This window comes from Lissotriton helveticus, chromosome 2_1 (genome assembly GCF_964261635.1).
Source record: "Lissotriton helveticus chromosome 2_1, aLisHel1.1, whole genome shotgun sequence".
Classification (NCBI taxonomy): domain Eukaryota; kingdom Metazoa; phylum Chordata; class Amphibia; order Caudata; family Salamandridae; genus Lissotriton; species Lissotriton helveticus.
In genome coordinates, this window is record NC_136059.1 from 809,503,123 (window position 1) to 809,518,378 (window position 15,256).

Below are 15,256 nucleotides of genomic sequence, written 5' to 3' on the forward strand. Positions count from 1 at the left end.
GTTTGCAGCAGTGTATGTATACTGACTGGGGAATTGTAGATTTGAAACACAAGTCTGATTCTAGACAATCAACACTGTTAATTACTGTTGAAGGGCTATAATGTCTGTACACATTCCAGAAATGTGCATACCGCATTTTAGTGTACAACCATGACTCATTTTTCAAATACAAAACAAATAACTGGTTTCTAATTCTATCAAAACTTCAAAAAAGGATAGGTTTTTAAGCAGTTATGTGTCTGAAAACACAAAACGTACAAAAATACTTCTCTCAGAATGATTCCTAAATGCACACAGGCTCACAGTGTGACTCTAGACAAAAAATATTATATCTTCCATTTTACGAAAACAAATTTTCTAGTCTAGAAACAGTAAAGTGAACGCACACATTCCATGTATATAACTACTACATTTCAGTGCACAACCCTGACTCATTTTGCAAATACATAAGCAATTTGCTGCATTATTTGCGCCAACATTGCGTCAAAAATGTGACGCAATGGCAGCACAAAGAGGCGCAAGGGGCTTTCAAATCTGCCTCAGACAGTTTGCAGTAGTGTATGTATACTGACTGGGAAATTGTAGATTTGAAACACAAGTCTAATTCTAAACAAGCAAAACTGGTAACTACTCTAGAACTGGAAAAGTGACTGCACACATTCTACATTTTTTAGTACTGTACTTTACTGCACAAAGCTGACTCACCAAACACATTAACTTACCAAATGCTTTTATCACAATGGCTATCCAAATGCAGACAAACTCAGAATGTGATTCTACACAACTAAACTACTCCTTCCATGTTAGCAGGATAAACACATTACTCTTATTAACCCCTTCTGTGCGGGACTGTTTCCCCCCGCTGTGCTGGGGGGTGGGGGGAGCGCACGGCGCCCCGGTGCTCATGACGAGGTCAGCTCATCATGAGCCATGGTGCTCCGGTGCTCATGACGAACTGAGCTCGTCATGACCACGCCCGTTCCAATGGAACGCTCAGCACAGCAGGAGAATTAGCCCAGCGTGCGAGCGTTCCATCTAACGGGCGCGGTCATGACGAGCTCAGCTCGTCATGAGCACCGGAGCGCCTTGGCTCATGACGAGCTGACCTCGTAATGAGCACTCAAGAGGTTAAAAACAAAATGCACCACATACATCCCCTTACAGGTTAATAACTCACCTTTTAAAGTGATTTGTAGATTAAGAAGAATGTCAGTCATATTCCAGATTTTCTTATACAGAATCTCTGTACTTCACTGTTCTTAGCAAAAACCAAAAAATGGCAAACTTTCCCTCTCAATCTACACATATATACATGTAAATGACAAATCAAATTTCTTCCCACATTAATTCAAAAGCAAATACACATTTCTATTGCTTGAACATTTGAACCCTTTCCAACTGACATAACTTTGAACCCTACGCCCAATTTGCTTTCTGCTGTTACCATATTAACAGGCCATACAACAGTCAATCGAAACACAGGTCAAAAGTTCACCACAGAATGTTACTAAACCAAACAGCAAGTGTGCTTGACTTCTCAAAATACCACCTTATTCTATGTAATGTTCCTTTCAAACAGTTCTTCTTAACCAATAAGAAACATACTTTTAAAAAGTAGAAACATGCACCCTATTTTTTAGTCTATAATGTTCTCAAACAACCAATCATTTCTCTCCTTTTTTTCAAAACTGCATCTGACCCACCATCTTAGAAAAACCTTACTTCTCAAACTGCCATTTCATATACAGACACCTTCTGAGTGCATCCAGACCTTCCTTCAAGATGCTTAGAGTGTGGATTTTGGGACACAGCTATATTTTCTGGTGCAAAAGGTATGCTGCAAGCAGAGGTATTGAAAAAGACCTAGCTTTGCCAAATGTAGACATTAAATGGATTGGACAGAGAGGATTAAAGTGCCACCAATTGGTGCCATTGGTGAAATCATTTTTGCATCTCCAACACCCTGACCTCTTCATAGTGGTCTGTGGTGGCAACAACCTAGGCACTTTGACTGGAGTAGGGCTTGAAATGCTTATGAAGGACACCTTTGCAAAATTGATATCACTTTTCCCTCAAACTGCCTTTGTCTATTCTAACATATGCCAAAGGCAGCAATAGAACTGGTCCAACCAATATTGTCCACAAATTGAGAAAGCTAGGAAACATGTCAATAAAGCTGTTTCTGCATATCTCAGAGATTATAGAATGGGGTCCATTTTCAACAACAATCTGCATTTTGATATGGACGGCATCTATAGAAGCGATGGTGTACATTTTACAGATGAGGGTAACAGAGTCCTACTCAACAACTTTAGACTCTGCATCAATGTTTCCTCTAATTTTTTTCCTCTGTGTGCGGCAGTGAAAGGTCTTTGTGCGCTGCAGCCAATGCTATGAGCGCCATGAACCGGATCACGCATATGGGTGCAGCAACAAATATCAGTGCAAATATCACTCCAAACTTTTGCTTAAAAAACTAAAATGCAGTGCATTCCACACATACAGCGCCACATGATGTGTCTTAAGGCAGGTTTGCAATTTACATACACACCATTACATGAATTGGTTACACATGCAAGTACACTTCAGCTTTAGAAAAGCACAGGACTCTAACGGTGGTACCAATATAAGATTTCACTAAAGATTACCAACTAGAGGTCTGTTCGTATGATAGGGAAATGTTGGGAGCCTATACAAGATCGCATACCTGGGGATACATGCAGGGGGGCACATGTTATGCCCCCCTGTGTGCATGCATCCCCCTGTTCCTGCAGGCCATTTCCTCCTTCTCCATGAATTCCCTCACTACCACTCACCAACAATGCACCTCATCTCTCTATAGCACTTTTCTGACAAACATTTCATTTTTTATAGCGCTGTCATAGTTTACTCACACTCAGTTCTGTGATCTGCATGGTACACGTTCTTTGTAGCATGCACATTAACCCTCTGCGCTGTGTGGGTAGCAGGAGTGCCCATGTGAGTGCACGATGAGCAATGCGACAGTGTGAGAGTAGGGTAAGAAGTGTGACTGCAGGGTGAGTGAGGTGACCATATTAATTTGGGTGCAGATGTAAGTGCTGAGTGGGATGAATGAATGCATGGTTAGTGATGGGCTTGTTTGAGTGAGATAGCAGATTGAGCCCTAAGGGGGACAGGTGAGTGAAGTGTCACATGAGTGCAGGTTAAGTAGTGTGGTCGTGTGACTGCAGGGTAAGGTACAGGTTGAACAGCACTAGTGCATTGTGAGTGCATTGTGTTCGCTGTGAGTGCAGGGTGAGTGTGAAAGTGAAGGGCAAGGATGAGGAGTAATTTGTCTGAACACATGGTGCACTCCCAGACACTTGAAGTAACTCAGTATGTTACTAACGGCGGCGTATGGTTTCAGATACAAGTTAAACTATTGCTATTATGGGGTTAATCAGGGATCGAGGGTGGAAGAAATAAATAATGTGCCTCTCCTGCAACAAACTTCCAGTCTTATGATTAGGGTTGCCAGGTCATTATTTTAATGTCCAGACAGTACAAAAATAAATAGTCACCTAAAGCCATATTTTCATCCCTAATCTGTGCAGCAAATATAAATAGAAAGCACTTTTAATTGTGTTCTAGGGTTGCCCGAATGATCCATGACTGATGTAAAGGGAACAAAGACAGAAAAGTCAAATTACAAATGAATACATACTTTTTTATTTATAACCATATTTAGTGTCAAGACGAGGTCTTTGCAGGCTCTTCAAATGACACATGGCTGGCATTTTTGTTTTGGCAACCCTACTTTATATTCCTTTTCATGAAATGGATTCTCACACTACCGCAAAGAAATAGGCAGGGTGGGGGCCCAGGGGGTACTGGAACCAGAAGAAAAACTAACCTCTAAAACCAGTTTACAAATGTTTGTAGTTGTGCTGCTTGGAGAGTGCGGATGATGCAGCAGTGGGGAGTGTATCCTGGCCCCTCTGCCCATCAATGAATTAGAAGGTCCTTGTGAGCTGCGGGGCCCCCGGTCTTTAAGGCGCTGCTTTGTGTGACCTCTGGTCTGTAAAGGAGGAGGAGCTGCCACTCCATGCAAGCCGCGGAGGTTAAGAGAAGCGGTGGTACACGAGAGAGCCTGGCTCTCCCACTGAGAGACTTTGCCATCACGGGCACCCCTACCCGTGTTCTCCCTTCATCTACCCTTCCTTCTCATGTACCTGTCCCACCCAATACTCCTTCTTCAGAGGCACATTAACGTCACAATTAGTGGTGCTTTTTAGTTTAGACATTGCTTCATATGCTCTCATCCCAAATTCTCCATAAGAACCCAACACGGCTGCTACCCTCCTGTATGTTCCATTTCAAATCCCTTCCCTCTCGATACCGCCACATACGAGACTGATTCCTCTCAGAGATACCTGCACTTGAAACCTGCACCCCTTCAGACCACAAAGCCCAAATTGCAGGACTACACTTCCTATTCCAAGCCCCCTTTCCCCTGTAGCTACTGTGTAGTCACTGCCAGCCCCCACCCCACCCTCCATCCGTGACTGTGTTGGAACTCTCTACCAGGCTCTCCTCCCCCAGCGCCCCATGTGCCTTTTGCCATCTGTCCGGCCAGCTGCTCCCATGTGAACAGCTTTAAGGTGGAGAACTGGAAGCAGAACTTGCGTGTCATCTACCAGTGCAGTGCTTCGTGTGGAGTGGCACCCCTGAGACCAGGAAACGCAAGGCTAAGTCTTGCATTTGTCACATGTGCGGTGCCCACTTGAACAGACTTCCTCTTCCACTACTGTGTCTTTTTTGGCTGTTTTACAAAGAAACATATCCACGAGACGCAAAAGCAAAACAACATAATTTTGCCATAGACCTTTTATATGGGGGTATATACTGCTTTATGTGTCAAAATTACATTTACGATGGAACAAATTGACAAAGAAGAACTACGGAAAGCCTGGAAACTATAAGCTTTTACCCCAACAATGGTTTCTCCTTACCAGTATACAATGACAGGAGTTGGAGAGAAATATTCAACGTGGGAGCCAACAAAAAGAGAATTAGAATTGCTGCGACATAATCCCAAGAGAAGAAAAATAACCACTAACTGCAACATAGGTCTACGAGGGCTGATCAACCTTGGAAATACGTGTTTTATGAACTGTATAGTTCAAGCCCTTACCCACACTCCACTACTGCGAGACTTTTTAGTTTCAGACGGGCACAAATGTGAAATGCAAAGCCCAGGCTCATTCATGTCTTGTTTGTGAAATGTCTACAATCTTTCAGGAGTTTTACTCTGGGCATCGATCTCCTCACATTCCCCATAGGTTATTGCATCTGGTGTGGACGCATGCACGGCATTTAGCAGGGTACGAGCAACAGGATGAACACAAATTCCTCAACGCTGGATTAGATGTGCTTGCTACACAGACACTGTCTGCAAAGGTAATGGTTGCGGTGAAGCCAGCGGCGTCACATGGGTCGGTGTCACCCTGTGCGGGTAACTCATGGTGTCACCCCCTCACGACTTGGGCACCCGGTGCCCACGAGAACCTAGAAATAAACTGCAGGGAGCAGGATCTGGCAGAGGTGCCCCTCTGCAAATGAAAGAGCAGGCGGATCCGGCTGCTCGAGGGCGCCACTTGTGTTCCTGGAGACACAAGAGGTAGGAAGGAGTGTGTGCTGCAGGGCCTCTTGTGGGATAGAGACCCTGGAGGCCAGAAGGAGGCCACAGCCTAATCCATTCCCGGTGCCCAGTAGAAGGACCAGAGTGAGGCCGCTGCTTTGCCCCGGCACAGCCCGTGACTCTGGACTTGTCCTCTCCGCAGAGCCTACTTAACCAGCACCGCTGTCACGCAGGCCTTGAAGCGTCTGCTGTGTGTAGTCACTCCTACTGCGTGACACCCCCAGGAAAGCACCTCCTTGTTTAAGATCATTTGCTGGCAATACGGGTATACACATTAAAGTATCTTTAAAGAAGGGGAGAATATTTGCAGGCTGTGACAAGGCGATCGAGGAAGAACATCCCTCTGCTCTAATTCAGTACTATGATTTATCATTTGTTGCGTCCTCTGTGCAGATTATGAGTGTTTTTATGTACCAGAGTTGGATGGCACTGCACCGTGGGATGCCGTTTCCTCCATACGTTTCATACACCTGAGTGCATAAACAACAGTTAGTCAGTAAACCCTTCCCTCCAGATGTGTTACTTCATGCAGGCTCCGACGGTCAGGGCTGCCTGGGGTACCGTCCCAGGGGGTGTTACAGCCGCGAGAGCGCAGCTGGCATAGAGGCTGCCACGATCACCACAGGGACCCAAATTCAGCTTTCCTTTTGGGCTGTTAGGCTCCATCTTCGCACCTGGTTGGCCCTCGGCCGCCTCTGCCAGTAGCCTGGGATCCCCTGCCAGCTGGGCGAGGGCTGTGCTTGTTTTCACAGCTCTGGCTGCACTTGAAAGACCGCATGTATCTGTACACACAGACGTCAAGAGCATGGGGTGACAACGAGGCAGTCATAGCTCCTAGAAGACTTCCTTCTCACGCAGAGCCACAGAAAATGGTATAATGTTTCGTTCCTGCGTGGTTCTTGGTGCACGCAGGCGCAGTACGTTCATCAGACTATTGCTAAAACATTGGTTCGTGCGTGAGCACTAAACACGCTCCAGTTTGCATTTTGCATGCGTGCTGTCTCAGACCAGACACCATATAGGAATATCTTGAAATGCACGTGTTTTAGCTAAACAAAAATAAAACATACATCACAAACAAAGGAAGGCGCAGGCACTCTAAAAAGTGCACATTTCCAATAAGGATCGTCACACTTCTCCTGTCAGCTCACTCCTTTCTGTTTTCGTGCACAGTTTATTTGACTGTTCGGTGGCACTTGGCGCTAAATGAGTTCTCTGATTTGCGCCATCTGGGAAGATTCGCATATCCTTCAAGGCCTTAATGTGGGCACCCATGCTATCCACTGATAGCTGGCGGGAGGGGGTGGGATCACCCTGACAAAGACTATCCACAACTGGAGGTTTGGAAGAGCTCACAAAGAGGCAGTCGCATAGCTCCTAGAAGACAGGAAGATACCGATGTTGGACATTGGACCTGTAAAGACGGTGCGGTGAGACAGACATGGCGCTCCGAAACCTGATGGAGGGGGTTAGTGCCAGACTGTAATCTAAGTACCCAGGGGCCTGAACAGAGGAAGAGTCAGGATGTCACATAGCGCAATAAAGTGAGGAGAAGAGGGAAAGCCACATGCCAGGTAAAAGCGCCAAGAGGCTTTACCCCAAACCCACTCTGAACTGTGAAGCACTCCTTGATGAAGCGCCGACTGCTCTCCATCCCGGCGAAGTTGAGGCTGCCCAGGCCGGGCATGGAGTGCATGGCGCTGGCCAGGGGCGGCGGCACGGATCCATGGAGGGGCATGGGAGCCGGTACCCGAATGACACCTGCAACAGTTCTCTCATGTAACGTAATGGGTTCTATTGTGCTCTGACACCTTCTGGTAAAGTCTGCGCTTTATAAAAATGCATTAAATACATAAATAAATAAAAAAGCCAGGCTCCGGTTCACCCGTAGGAGCCCGAGTCCTCAAAGGTGGCGCCCGGGAAGGCGGCGGAGAGCGGGTGGTAGGGTGCGCTGGCCTTGAACCCCCCCCATTCCTCCGTCCCCGGATGCCATCGGGGCCCCGCGGAGTGGGCTGCGGGGCACTCTCCTGCTCGGGGCTGTTCAGGATCTGGTCGATGCCAAAGCTGATGGGCTCGTGGGGTGGCTGGCTCTGGGGGAGCTGCCACCAGGGGCTCCATCCTCGGCGGCTGCCACCAAATATGGGGCTAACACTTGAGATGAGACGTTAGGGGTCACTGGGTCAGGGTGCGCACCTGGAAGAGGCTCGCAGGCCCGTGGGCAGGGGAAGACTCATGGGAAACAGGTAAGGAGCTTGGAAAGTGAGGCTGGGGACTGAAGGTGCCAGCCACCGGCTGAAGCTGAACACCTCAATGATGGCACAGCTGAAGGTCAGATAGTGTGCCAATGTCAAAGTTATCATGTTAATTGCAGCGCATGACGGAGGGGCTGCAATTAACACGATTACCTTCACAAAAGGCAAACAATCTGACCGTTTTCGCGCCGAACGCATTTTAAAAGCGGCGGCGCGAAGGTCCTCAGATGTCTGTGCGCGCTCTACATTTTTAAATGCGCGCTACGGGAGGCATAGGTGCGCGCGTGCCCAGGCGCGCGGCTTGGAGGGAACAGTGCTCTGCATAGGTACTTACTTGTAGGTACCAATAAACACAAAGGCTCTTTTTAGAGCCACCCAACATCTAAACACATAAGCTTGATAGATATCTGAAAAATATTTTTCTTTTTCTGGCTTGGATACGCGCAGCATACGTGGTAGGATACGCATACCCAACACATGCACACCAGGGGTCGTGCTGAGCGCCGCGCTGGCTACGTGTATCCAAATTTTACTGTAAAAAAAATAAATAATCTGCCCTTAATTTAAATATTCAGTGCCCCGGGGAGGTGGCTGACCCCGGGGTTGGGGGGGGGCTTTTAGCCTCCCCCACACATTTACAGTTGCTGCGGGGCCGTGAGCCCCGTGCACATATTCAACCGAAGCCCCGGGGGTAGCAGTCCCCGGGGCTGCGGGGGAGGCCCGTGAGCCACCCCCACATATATTTTTTTTTAAAACCCAGGGGTGGCGGTCCCCAGGGCTGAGGGGCCCCTCTGGCCCCCAATTATAATAAAGCACATTTCCCCTGGGACTGGGCCCCCGTGGGGCTAATTAGCACTAAAGCGTGCTTCATTTTTTGTTTTTTATTCACGGGATATGAGTATCCTATCCAATACCACGATTTAAAAAATAAATTTTTTATTTTGGCCGACCCCCTGAGCAGGCCCAGGGTGTCAGGGTGTTTCTACCCTGCCCTCTTTTTGCGTTTTGTGCCTTTATTTTTTTTTTCTTGTGCATTGGTTCTACCAAAACACAAGATGGCTGCCAACACTTCCTGGTTTGGAGTGTTGACAGACAGTTGACAGCCAATTAACATGCAGCTCGTGCTCGTAAAGCTACGAGCATGATCCTCGGAGGATACGTGTACCCTACTTCGTCCATAGATATATCTATGATTTTACTTTTGATTTTCTCAGGAACTACTGCTCGCATTTACACCATTTAACAAAAAGCGTGATCTGTGAACCAAACTCTACCTTTTTGCCAAATTTGGTGTAATTCCGTTGAGCAGTTCGGGCAGTAGCCGCGGCTAAAGGTCACTATGGAAAATGATCAAGCCATGGTAATAGTTATCCTCAGGAAGACATCTTGTGTGGTGTGTGCCAAGAATTGTTTTTGCAAGTGCAATGTGGTGCCGGAAGCTTGAGTGTGAGTAAACGTTTCTATTTTTTTTACTGCCAAGAGATTGGTGGTGTTTCTTCAGGAATTCACAATTGGCAAGAGATTCTGAAATGAAAGTATTTTTTTCTCTTTCTGCCCCAAACACACAAATCAGGCAGACAGCTTCACCAATGTGTTCTACAAAGAGAGCAGCTTTTTCATTAGCTCTTCAACACCTTCAACACAAGAATGTGGTGGTAACAGATCCCATGAATGAAAGAGATATGAGGGTGTACTCAATCATGTTCCTAGTGCTCAGATTGTCAGACAAACGCAGGATGGTAAGAGATCACAATGGAAAAAACAATTTAATTCAAAATAGTGACTCTCCAAAATGTAATCCTTTTAGTAAGCTCCATGATTTTCATGATAATAGAGGATGCATATTTCTATATTCAGATTGCTCCTTCTAACCAAAATATATCTGATTCTCTGTACAAGATCATCATTTCCAGTTGAAGGTCGTGCTGTGCAGCCTATAGTCTGCCTCACTCAAGTGAAAGCAATGTTAATGACTCCTTCACATCTTTAAAGCAAAAACATTTAGCCATATCTGGATGGATGGCTGCTACAAGCTCCATAGAAGTTATAGGTTTAATAAGAGCTGAATATATTAGTTGAGAATAGTCTGACCCATCATCAGTTTCTTTTCATTTTGAACTGGAGTCAGCTCAATCCTTCTCAAACCCTGATGTTTAGAGGCGCAGGTTGAAGACAAACCTTAATACAGTCTTTTTCTCAGATTTAAGAGCAGTGATAATCATCCCTTCACTTTCTCCTGCAGGAGCCAGTGAGAGAATGGTTGAGGATTCAGAGTCACTTTGCCTCTTATGTGTTAGCAATGCCATTGGTCAACTTATGTTTTCGTCCCGCACTCTTTGTCTACATGCTCGCTGGGTGTCAGTTTCTCAAGTTTGACAGACTTTGATTCTGGTGTCTACCAAAAAGCTCTGCAATGGCGGTTTCATTCAGTGAATCTTATTTATTTTATTTATTTATTGGGACATTTATAGAGCGCAGCGATTACGCACACCGGCGTGTCCACGCGCTAAAAGTGGGAGGGGCAGCTAGCAGGGGACACAGAAACTGCGCGGACAATCATTTAGTATAGAGAAAGGTTTTAAGTTTCGCTCGGAACCTAGCCTCCTCCGGTTCCAGGCGCAAGTCCACTGGCAGTTTATTCCAATTAGTTGCCGCTAGGCATCTAAAGGACCTGCCTCCCATGCGGGCTTTCTTGATTCTCGGGATCCTCAGTAAGCCGCCCCCTGCAGATCTAAGCGCACGTGTTGGATTGTACACTTCGATCAATTTAGTCAGAGGGACGGGTGCCCTGCCATTCAAGATGCGATGACAGGTGCAGAGGGCTTTGTACTCCACTCTCCTCCTCACCGGGAGTAGCTTACCTTTTCATCCTGGGGAAGCAGTATTTTTAAAAGCAGTTGCTAGTTTATTGGGATGGGAAGCAACATTGGAAAATCTGGGACAGTGTCCTTAGTGGAGAGTCAAAGATCAACTAAGTGTAGAGAACTGTAAGCCCTCATCAGATCTTTCAGACATTTTTGGGAAACTAAATCCTCTAGAAACATGTATAAATAAGAATCAACAATATGGTGCCAGTTGATTTTATCCACCATCAGGAAGGAACAAAATCAAAATCTCTGGGGTTATCCAATACAGATGATGGCAAGGGCAGAGAGTTATTGTTTGTCTTTAAAAGTGACATATCAGAGAAGGAGGCAATGACTTTTTAGGCAGGCTTTGCAGGGAGATGCCATCATCTAAAAATCTATACCTGTCACCTCTAGTCTTCCAGTAAATGTGCAAATGGTTCAGAACTCCCTTCCAGGACCTCTTTGCCTTTCAGAACAACATCCAACTACACCTTTTTTCAGGATTCTCAGAGGAAGAATCTTGGGGTAAATGCTCTGATGCTCAAGTAGCCACAGGAACACCTATGCGTGTTTCCCTGTTCCCTTTTATTCCCAAGTCATTAGCACATATCAGAGAAGATGATCAAGAAATTATAGCTGGTGTTCTTCTGGGGCAAAGAAGGTCATGGAATCTTCTTCTGAAGGCGTTGTCAATTCTTTGTTATGGATGTCTTCATATGCAACCATCTTTGTTCCAATAGTTGTTAGGTCATTTTCCATGAAAACTATCCCTGTTTGGAAACTGAGAGGTAGTGGTTCACCTCATCCTCTTCTCGATCACTAACACGATCCTCCCCCCTCAAAACCATTAAACAAAGGAAACAGACCAGAATCCTTCACCTTATTCCCCCAGCAGAGTTGGAGTCTACAGTCAAAGCACAACTGCAACCCACTCCCTTCTCCAAAAATGCAAATGACCTCACTGATCATTTTAACAAATCGATCATTGAGGTCCTCAACCAAATTGTCCCAGAAAAACTAAAAACACAAAAAAACTCCTCCAAATCCTGGTTCAATGCTGACCTCAACCGGGATAGACGTTCTTTTAGAATGATTGAACATACTTGGAGACAACACACGTCCCCCACAGATCTCCTAGGTCCAAGTATAAAAAGTACATTCTCAGCGAAAAGGCCTCCTTCTTCCATTCACAACTGGATCGGGCCAAAAATAGACCCAGAGAATTGTTCAGCATTGTTAAAAGCAAAACAGCTTCTGCTCCTCCCCCCAAGTTACTGGCCTCAACCGAGAAATGTGACGAAATTGCTAACTTTTTCACTGAAAAATCAACAAAATTGATCAATCTTTCATCTTAACCCCCCTCCCCAACACAATACCTTACCCCTTTTGACATTTTCCCCTAAGATTTCCCCTTTTCTACTATTCCTCCTGACGCCTCTCTCCTCCCCTGCATCAGTCCCCCACCTGAACTCTACCCCACCTACCCCCTTCTAAAAAATAATGCCTCCCAGCATAATTTCCACCCAGTTACCGAACGTGATGCCCTTAACATCATTACCAGACTTAAACCTTCCTCTCACACCAAAGACCCTCTCCCTGCTAACCTTGTCCAAGATTTAAAACACATCATTGCTCCCTATTGGACCACTATCATCAACTCTTCGTTGGCTATGGTTTGTGTCCCTGTCTCCCTCCAACTCACCCCCATCCTCAAAAATCCTCAAGCAGATCCAAACCACCTTAACAATTTCCGTTCTATCTCTAACCTCCCACTTCTCTCTAAAGCCCTCGCAAAATGTGCCCTGCTTCAATTGGACAAACACATTGACACTTTTAATCTGTTGGACTCACTATAATCAGGCTTTAGAAAGGGCAGCAGTACTGAAACAGCCATGCTTAACATAATTGACAACATACACCAATCCCTTGACAAGGGCGAGTTCTCCCTTCTCATTCTCCTCGAACTCTCTGCTGTGTTCATACTGTCAGCCACTCTGCTCTTCTTAGCACTCTCAAAGATCGCTTCGGCCTTCATGTCTCAGTACTCAAGTGGTTCTCCTTCCAACACAGGACTCAACAAATAAAATTATCGATTGCCTCTCTAAACCTAGGCCGATCTCCCTTGGTGTCCCCCAGGGAGCTATACTCTCGCCCTCTATTTTCAACCTCTTCATGGAACCTCTATCCCTCATTCTTAAGCTATCAGGAATCAATAACCACCTTTACCCCGATGACGCCCAAATCTACTGCAAGATTAAATCACGTTCTGATATCTTACACCTCAATGACACCCTGATTAAGATGCAATCCTGGTTCCATTTCAACCAGGTCAAACTCAACCCTAAAAAAAACTGAAATTATCCTCTTCTCACCAAAAAACAAACCGCTTCGCATCCAGTCCTGTATCTCGGATCTTAATGCTTTCAACTGTTAACTCACCATTTCCAGCTCAGTTAAATCGCTCGGGATTTACATTGACCAGAACCTTAGTCTTATTTCTCACATAAAAAATGCAGCAAAGGGTGCTCTCTTTACGCAACATCACCTCAAGAAAATCAAACCCTTCATTCCTGCAGAGGATTTTAAATCTGTCATCCAATCACTGGTCCTGTCTAAAATCAACTATGATAACACCATCCTCGCTGAAACACCTAAAATCCACGTAGCCCCAAACAAATCTGTTCTCAGCCTTGCTGCTAGGCTCATCACAGATTGCAAACGGTTCGATCACATCACTCCAGCCCTCAAATCCCTCAAATGGCTCCCCGTTGAAGGCAGATCCACTAACAAAACCGCTTGCATCACACATAAAAGCCCTTCATCAAAACACCCCGCGGTACCTATCGGAGAAACTCCACAAAGCCGGCAGCTCCAGAGAGTTGAGGAGCAGCGACACGCTGGCTCTCATTCCCCCTCTGTTAAATAAGAAATCCACACAATCACGCTCCTTCTCTGGAAATGTGCCAACCATCTGGAATTCCCTCCCTATTGAACTACGCTGCAACCCCTCCTACTACAGCTTCAAAAAAGCCCTGAAACTGCACCTTCTCAACTACTACTAGGGTCCTTAATCCCAACACTGGACACATGTCCCAATCCAGCGTCTCACTGTTTTGTTTTACATTCATCGATCCCCTGACTTCCGCTCCCCCTTCTCATAATTGCCCCTATCTTACTTCCTTCCCCTCCTTTATCACTAAGTCCCCTTATTGTCTCAGCCTGTGTCTCACTGTTCAGGGCCCTCCTTACTGATCACCTGACTTCCTCTTCCCCCCTCTTCCTATAACCACCCCGTTTAACTACCTTTCCCCTCTTATTTAACTATAAGCATCTTTTAGCCCAAGCCTACACTTACCCAGTTCTTCCTCACCCTTCCCCCATTTAATGTCTCCCGCCATTCATGCTTCCCCCTCCCTCTGTAGCCTTCCCAACCACACTTGCTGTTTTTACTCATGACTCAATGTATTCTAATGTAAATCCTGAGGTCATTTGCCTTGGTAATCATTTCTGTCAGTTTTTATTGATCTAATGTGTCTGTATATGCTACCTTTATACAAATGTTATTTCACCATTCTTGCATTATTACTCTTGACTCGCTGTATCCTAATGCTAATCTTGATGTAACCATGTAAAGCGCTCTGATACCCTAGTGTCCAGCCAGCGTTATATAAAACCTTATAAAAAAAATTGTGGTTGGAAAGGACCAAGCATCCACTTAGTTGTGGCAGTGCAAAATGCTTGTAAAACTTCATCTCAAGCATCTTATGCTAATTACTTGCATAATTTACAAAGTAATTGGCTGTTTTATTAGTAATCATCTTGTTCCTTTTTTGCCAATCTTAGAAAATAAAGTTGTTCTTCGCCTTGATCCAACTTTTATTCTTAAAGCTGATGCAGCTTTGCAAAGATCTTAGAAATTAATATTACCATTTTTCACTATCCATCATCTGAGGAAGAAAAATTGTTAGACCTCTTACATGTAAAGCAATCATTGATGGTGTAACTTGATAGGCTCACAAGTTTAGAAAATAAACCCCATTTTTGTTTACTTTGGAGGAGCAGGTCAAGTAAAAAAAACTTCTTCAACGACAATCAGTATGTGGGTCAGGTTGGCTAATGCATTGGCCTACTCCATTGTTAATGTTACCACCCTAGTTGGAATTCAGGGTACATCTGTCAAACAGTGGCAGATGATCCATCCACCTTGTTTAGAGTGTATAGGGCAGTGATGCATTCCAAAAAGGGAGCACAGGTCATCTTTTTAACAGATATCCTACATGTTACAACATTTTAAATATGACCCTGGGTGCTGGATTTACCTGATAGTCATGCAGCACAGTGCAGCACCCCAAATACTGTGCTGCGCTGCATGAGAAGAACAGAGCAGGAGAGTGCCATATTTACAGAAATATGGCACTATCCCCCCTCTCATTAGAGCCAGCACAGAAATGTGCCTCTGTGCGCCACAAACACACCTTTGCACCATTTTGTAA

At 45.4% G+C, this 15,256-nt stretch overlaps 1 long non-coding RNA gene and 1 pseudogene across 2 annotated transcripts in view; one reads left to right on the top strand and one right to left on the bottom strand.

Annotated features, from left to right (window-relative positions):
- The window catches only part of LOC144819515 (uncharacterized), a 509,138-nt gene that overhangs the window by 247,178 nt on the left and 246,704 nt on the right, over positions 1–15,256 (bottom strand). The window lies entirely within an intron of this gene.
- The window catches only part of LOC144819116 (ubiquitin carboxyl-terminal hydrolase 22-A pseudogene), a 96,435-nt pseudogene that overhangs the window by 32,879 nt on the left and 48,300 nt on the right, over positions 1–15,256 (top strand).